This window comes from Wasmannia auropunctata, unplaced genomic scaffold (genome assembly GCF_000956235.1).
Source record: "Wasmannia auropunctata unplaced genomic scaffold, wasmannia.A_1.0 LD334508.1, whole genome shotgun sequence".
Lineage (NCBI taxonomy): Eukaryota > Metazoa > Arthropoda > Insecta > Hymenoptera > Formicidae > Wasmannia > Wasmannia auropunctata.
This window is the reverse complement of record NW_012028382.1, coordinates 1,320,474-1,328,400: the sequence shown is the minus strand read 5'-3', so window position 1 is coordinate 1,328,400 and position 7,927 is coordinate 1,320,474. Positions and strand designations below refer to the sequence as shown.

Below are 7,927 nucleotides of genomic sequence, written 5' to 3'. Positions count from 1 at the left end.
CCCCCTTTGTATCCGGCACTGCACCGTTATTGGCCTTTCGGAAACTATCAGATCCTCGGTGTACAATAACTTACAGTCGTCATGTTACTATTTTCGAGATATATGCTTTTCAGAATGCTTCTTCGATCGACCTTGCGCCGTCGACTGTAACACTGGTAATAGAAACGCGACAAGAACGGCTTTTTCGATTTATGCCGCGCAGACCGCCAGCTACGACCACGATGTACACGATAATAAAATCGCAATCGTTCGTTCCGACCGCCCCGAATCGATGTTTGCGTGTAATCAAATTCCGCCGCTCGGCGACGGTAATTGCGACGGTAAAACTAATTTCGAGCTTTTCGACGATCAGATGGTGGTGTACATATGTATCGCGGAAATGCTCGTGATTACGAGATCCACGAAACTCGTGAAAGGGGGATCAATAGAACCTGTGATAATACGCGCGAAACCATATCACCGCCGATAATAATCGTATTGACGTCTAATTATGAATGCGTGACGTTACGAGTCAAGCAGATTAATTAACCTATCCAAATCCACCGGTGACTCTAGATTTCATTATTACACTTTGGCTTGAATTATCTCTTAAAGTTTCAACAGTTTAAACACTATCGAAAATTTTCGCAGTAAATATGCGCTATGTTAAATTATAGAATATGATACACTCGATGAGAACAAAGTGATAGTTATCGAGATTACGTAATAAACTAAATTATATGAACTAGCAATTTACAGAAAGAAACTGTCTTTCTTGAATTTTCGTGAACAATCGTCAATTATAATAAAAATTACAATCACTAGTAGTATGTCTTTCATATCTTAGTGGATTTTTGTTATGAACAACATTAGTTTGCCCGCTGTCACCTTAAAAACAGAAGAAAACGTAAAGAGAGGATGACAGTGCATGGGCCATTGCTTCTAATAGTTAGTAAAAAAGTAACCAGTACGAATGATAGTCCCGAACGGATAAAGTTGCTCGACGGTCGTCGCGGAGAGAGCTTGCGGAAGTTGCTTGTCCGCCTCTTCGATCACGTTACGCGAACGCAAACAGGGATGTAGGGGGAAACCGGCTCCGTTTATATTCCATTCGGACGAGGAGCGATGCCAGCGAAAACCTGCTTTTATCGATGATATCCTTCCGTCTAGGGGACCCGATCTCGGTCCAAATGGCTCACGAGAAAAAAGCGTCAAATCCGTTCAGACTCATGATCGTCCAATCCGACGAATGTTCTTAGCGGAAGTTCGACATCCGCTGTAAAAATTGCTTTTCCATGTGGGGACCAATCGCGATCGTAGAGATGATCGCGATATGGGAATTTTGATCTTTGCTTAAAGATGCGCGATTTCCATTATACAATAGTGTCTTTTAGCAAGCGACACGATCAAACGGAATCAAACAAGCAATCAAAATAAATTATGAATAAATTGTGATATATGAAAATGAAAAAATTTTAATGAGTGCAAACGGCACCGTCGTATTTCCTTTCTTCTGGCACTTGTCGCAATCTTGTTTCAAGGTAACGCGATGACACATGTACATACGGAGCAGTTTGCGATGCTACCTACCGGTTCGAATTTTTGCGTGAAAATAGTAGCACAACGTCCTCGCAAACACAGTGCGACATATATAACATAACAGCTGTACGTATAAATAACAAACACTAAGGCCATGCGTCAACAGAGTTATATTATCGAAGTATTCGTTGATAAGATAACGATTAATACCGTTTGAGCTAGTTCTAGAAATACTGTTACTTGAATTCTAATTTACAAAAGAATTTGTATCAATTTGATTGATTTATATATTAATATATGCAAGATTCGGGTAACGATATTCTCATTCCAGAATGTACACGCTCGCTCGATCAAACAAAATTAATCGTTATCATAGACAACGCTAATCACCAAATCACAAAACGAAGCAAAAAATATGTAATAACATCTCATTTAAATTAATTAATGAGAAATACACGAAGCACAGAATATTCGCATATTTATTTTGTAATACATTAAATATTTCATCCAGAACTACCGTATTGATGTTTATTTGATAGCAGAGCATTACCAGTCGAATGCCATATCGAAAAATAAGCAGGATTGTCCCATTTAAACATCTTGGGATTATCAGCTGTTTTCAAGCTCCCGATCTCGCGATTAAAGATTCTTTAAAATACGAATTACAATTGTTACAAATACTCTAATTTATTTCTTCATAGTGTTTATATCTTAAATAATGAAAATTGAGGCAACATTGTATCTTGTACAATACTATTTATGTGAAATAAAGATAAATTATCTATAGACTATAACATAGAGAATTATTTTTTAAATTAGTAATTATTTAATTTTTCCTTCTTAAATATTTTTAAATAAAATCTGAAGTTTGTGCTTATATAATTAGTTTTTAAATTTCCAAGAGTTTAAGTATCGCGTAAGCAATATTTAGAGATCTTTTTAAACTGTCTATATTTAAGATAAGAAATTTTTTGTATACAAGCATCTCCAAAGTTTTTTAAACCTAATTTTCTAAACTTAATGGAAATTGTGTAATAATTATAAATACGGGTCCAAGGATCGATAAGACTTTTCGTATGAATAACGGTGAAGACAGGGAAAGACGAAACTTTGATCGAATTTAATTTATCCTCGTTCAATGAAGTGAATAAAATTCTTCGTGCAAATCTGTATTCATGAGCTTCTACATTTTGCTTACTCTCGCTATGTACAGTCCCTGTCCTACGCTCCTGTCTCTATCTACCGACTCGACCTCGAACGGACGACCAAGAAATAACCAGTTTGCATTCCGTCGCGGTGGCGCGTGAGAACGAGAGAAGGAGTCGACCCCGGGCGCCATTCCACGATGATGGTATCCGACGGAGGTGTAACATGGTTTCGACGGACGCGACGGTAGCATGGGGAGCGACATTCGAGCTATCGAAAGTGCGGGTCCGATCCGGGCTAGTTGGGGCGTTTCCATCGGGGCAAAAGAAGAACGCGACGATTTGCATTTATCGTATTCCTCCCCCGAGCGTAGAATCAATTTACTCCCAGTGGGATGTACTCGAGCGACCCACTTTCGACAGGCATAGCCGATGCGAGTATCATAATTCGTAATGCGACTCCCTGTTTTTACCAGCGAGGTCACTCATAAGTTTGGTATGTTATAGGTATATAATAGGTTTCGGTACGTTACTTTTCTATAATATTTGACTCAAAATTTGTAAATATCACAAGTGGTGTAATATATACATCACTTTTCATAATATAATATATAAATGACTAAAAATCGATAATCGATTATGATATATTAATATTTTGATAGACCCTCATTCAACTTTGCCAGTTTAGTTCCAACGTTAATCGATTTTTCTTTATTGTTTTTCTAATTTTGATAGAAAAACACAAAGCCACAATCATGAAATTATACATCTCGGGACTTTTTTTGAAGACTGAAACGCTTCAGATTTTCAGAAAGAAAGTAACGAGATGAAGAACACTACGAGAGAAATTGCTGACGAAACGGTTGCGAGAATGACCGAATGTAAAGATTTATTTCGCAAATTAGATCAAGACTTTAGTTCGTTGTAGCGCGAGAAACAGATCTTCGTTTCATATACGGCGCTTTTCGCTTCGACCAACGTATCAACTGTAGTCACTCGTTCTAGTCGATCGCGCGTCTCCCTATTTCGCCCAAAATCACTATCTATTTGTATCGAATTGCTGAATTCGGCAGACACATACACCACCGTAAAATCGGGTCACCTAAACGCAATTTAGCATCTCGTTCAACGCGCGACCATTCGTCGTATTCGTAAAGCAGAAAGTACACTGCATACCCTTAAGTTTCGATACAGTTCAATCGCGCTTACAAAGGATCGGTTTGAACCAGAATTCTAATTTGCATCGGTCTTTCCGATCTTTAAAACATTCTATCCGAAAGACTCGCTTATCCGTATAAGTTTAACAATGTCTAACAAAAAAAAATAATGTGATTTTACGTTTATAATAGATACTTGTATAAATTTAAAAAATCAGTTTGAATTTTATACGAAAATTAACTTATAATCTCGCGTGCTTGTTCAATAATTAACAAGCGAAAGAGAAGAGGAAGAGAAACATGTGTACGCGTGAAACATGTAAAATACGTAATCATCAAATACATGTGACTGCATTTATCTCAAGTTCGCTTTGCTAGTCCAAAGTATATAAAGTGAATGCGACGAGAAAAGTACAGGATTGAATTGATGCAACGGACAGTACGCCATTTGTTATCGCGCGTTTTCCAAGACCGAGATGTAAACTGAACTAGATCGACTGGATCGAACTGACCGGATGCAGTTTGCACCTTGCTGAAACCGCAAGCGAGGAGGAAGGAACGGGCATTCACGATTGTGCTTTATTTAGGTCAAGCATCGGGAGCGAGTGTATTCTACGCGTTCGACAAATACGGACTCTGAATGCGAAGCTCTCACACGACTGACGTGTGTATCGGCAACGTACTCGATCGGATCGATCGGTCGTAATAGGTAAATCGAGAGAGCGGATAAAGGTCTTACGGGTTCCTGGAAATGATCCAACGTGCCTTAGAAATACATTGCTAAATGCAAGATCAAATTTTCGTAAGGATGAAAAAACATGTTCATTTTAAGGAAAAAGAAGATATCAGGAAGAGTCTGCTTTTGCACTTGTAAATCGCTGATTCTTTTATACAAAGAAGTTTGATCGTAATATAAAAGAAGTTTTAGCAAGTTTTCTCAATGAATTTTCTGCTAATCCTTGAATCTATAAGATCTTTAAGATTTTGTAGTATTATTTTTTTTTTATGATATTACTAATACTTTTAATCAAATTTTTCCTTCTTTTAATAATTATTAGAAATCTTGAAACTATCCATCGACACAATACTCTCCATTTAAATTTATCGAAGTGTTCTACTATGTCAGTTTTTGCAAATTTTTATTAAAAACATGTAATTATAATTTTATTATTCTAATTTGTATCTTTTTTCAATTTGATATTTTATTCTACATGTAGAATAAAATTGATTCTTTCTGGTACGTTACATAGCTTTTCTGCAGCTTCAGAATTCTATTCGCGTTTATTCATCAGAACTATGAAACGCTATTACATTAACCCGAATCCAAAACGCGCCAGTTCCGAAACGCGTCGCACGAGAAGCAAAGACAAAATCGATTTCTCGAGACGATGCTCTTCGCGAATGCTTCTTGAACGACGCTTCAAGACGTTCAACTTATCCTAGTTTACATTTTACTCCCGTCGTCTATCGACATCTTTTATTCATCTGAGCACCCGTGTCGCAAAATCGCGTGACAAACTTCTTTAATAAAGTTTCAAATGAGAGCGTTATGCGGGACATTGCCTCCTACTCCTTTCCCCTCCTTCTCTCCTCTCCCTCTCCCTCCCCCCCCTCTCTCTCTCTCTCTCTCTCTTTCAATTACATATGACGCTGTTATCGAAACGGTTTTCACGTGTCAAAATTTTTTTTGTTTACAATAAACATGTAAATTTGTGTAATGTGAATCCGAACAATCACATTCGATTTATTCATAAAAAAAAGAGATCGATTTTTATTTTCATCATAGATCATATTTAAATTGCGTCAAAATCAATTCTAGACTAGACGATTTATGAATAAGTATCAACGAAAATTTACTAAAGAGCATAAAATGTCTGTCGACGGACAATGATCTTTGCGAATGCTTTCGTCGAACTACTTTGGGAAAATACGAATAATGATCATGGTTAGTTAGAGAAATAGCTGTGTCTACGATCCGACGTTACTAATCCCTTTGCGTTTATTTAAAATGGGGCCGCGGCCGTAATGAGTCCGCAAGCGAATCGAGAGTTTCGGGAACTCCTCGTTGAAGGGTCTGATCGAAGCTCGGAGGTTCACGTCTGACGAGGTCAGCTTTCATTCGCGGTTAACCGACATTAAAGCGTTTCGCGTACACTCATGTTATCGATCAGTTCATAGACGCCGCTTTCACAACTCTCCTATATAGGCTATGTCACCGCGACAAGAAAATAAAAAAATCGAAAGATCGGAAAAATGTACGCATATAAATGATTGAATTTACTTACCATAAAACACGAACTCGAAGCGGAGTTTGGTAGATGCAATCTAGCGTCCTCTCAACTTGCTGAAAATTTAAAATAGATGTAGTAATTATATTAATTGTAGAAAGGTAAATATAATTAATAATATAAGTTAATTGACAAATTAAAATAGATACGTGTGTTAATGAAAAAATTTGGATTAATGAGATACACGAGTAAAAAAAGCGTATCTAAATATTACAGTATCATATCATTGCGCATTTCGACACTTGAGAATTTTAAAATAAATGGACATATAAAGCATGTATTGGACGAGCGAAGGAAAAATGGAAGGAATAAGAAAATCACGGAGAGAAGGCAGGCGACGAGGACGCGAGATATAACGAAGTGCCGTAGACTTAAAAATAAACGTCGGAAAGTTTTAAAGTCGAAATCCGGATTCAGCGAGAAATCCGGAAGGAAGAGCTCCGCACAGCGTGGAGAAAAGAGAAAGCGCAAACGTAGGAACGAAGACAGAGGGAATGTCTCGGTACCCGTTAACCACTCGGAAGGGGTTAACCATCGTCCCTGGGTATCATCCGTTGCACAAAAGCCGTAAAGCACGCTGCCCGACAGTTATTTCGGTCAATCCTCGAGGAGGAGGCCGCCCAGAAAATATTCACATCGATCTATCGCGGCTGACCTCTCCTCCTATTTCTCCCCCATAATATACGTGCACGCGCGCATGCACACATTCACGTGCGCGCACACGTACGCGTAGCGGGAACAAGTTCGTCTCGCCGCCGCAGTAACAGATACCGGATACTCCCTATATATATGAAGCGCCTCAAAGTGCTCTTTCGAAGGCAGGCACAGAGGCCAGGTCAACCGCATCACTCTTCGGCACCACAAAAGGATACAAAACAGACCGTTCACTCGTCGTTCGTCTGTCCGTCAGTTCGTCGGAACGTGGACTATAAATATCCAGGTATACCGAAACATATAGTCGGCATTTTTCGGCATTATAAATAAATTCCCGACGTGCGCGCGCAATCTCGGCCGATTCACCCTGACGGACTATTATCGGAGGGCGGTATAAAAGGGTGGCAGGCGGCCGATATAGAGGAGACTTCCGGGGATAATTCCTGCCCGCCGGGATCACCGCGTGTAATTCTGCATAATTCTCCCGACAGATGTGAACCCCTGATTCAACTTCCCATAACGATCTCGTTGTGTGTGTGTCGATTCCCTAGCCGAGGGATAGTCGCTCGTCCTAAGCCACGACGGCGCAATCTTCTTGCTTTGATTTCCGAATTTGAATTTCGAATGTGAATTTGGACAAGTTTATTGCGATCTTTTCCGATAGCGTATAACAGATTACGTCGAATAATGTGCAAAAATTTATACATTGCGATTATATTATTCTAGCATCTAAAACATTAAAAAAAGATATTCCTGTATGTGATGTATATTTTTGAATCGCTAAAAAAGTCATAAATGTTTTTTTAAATTTCAATGTAAATTGCTAAATAATGTTTATAATTTTTAAACTATAATAGCAAAGGTGTTTACTTCAAATACATAAGATGTACGAACTATCAGAAAATAGACTTTGTTATCCAAACGCGGCGTTTATGATAGAGGTGGGACAAGTTTTCTCCCACGGAATATTCGAGATAAAAAGATATACAGGATTAACTTTGTTGTTTTTATAATGCTGACGGTAATGAATGTTGCCTTTTCGTTTTGCAAACACGTACCTAGATTCTCTGCGGTGATATGAATAATAAGATTCAGTATTACGTTTTGCGTTAAAAGGTGGAACCCACCCCTTATCCTGCCAGCGTCATTGTGCTTTTTATAAGCT

At 38.5% G+C, this 7,927-nt stretch overlaps 1 protein-coding gene and 1 long non-coding RNA gene across 8 annotated transcripts in view; one reads left to right on the top strand and one right to left on the bottom strand.

The window, feature by feature from the left end:
• Positions 1 to 7,927, bottom strand: part of LOC105458552 — a 253,105-nt gene that overhangs the window by 200,130 nt on the left and 45,048 nt on the right. Inside the window, exons 3-4 of one of the 2 annotated variants that reach the window (XR_975549.1) lie at positions 6,106 to 6,164; positions 1,933 to 2,166 (exon numbers count right to left, since the gene is read on the bottom strand). This is a non-coding gene — a long non-coding RNA (uncharacterized LOC105458552). Of the gene's footprint in view, positions 1 to 1,932; positions 2,167 to 6,105; positions 6,165 to 7,927 lie in introns of those variants that run through there. The other variant, XR_975548.1, reaches the window with a different exon arrangement.
• Positions 1 to 7,927, top strand: part of LOC105458551 (lachesin-like) — a 280,519-nt gene that overhangs the window by 257,511 nt on the left and 15,081 nt on the right. The gene's annotated exons all lie outside the window — the stretch shown is intronic.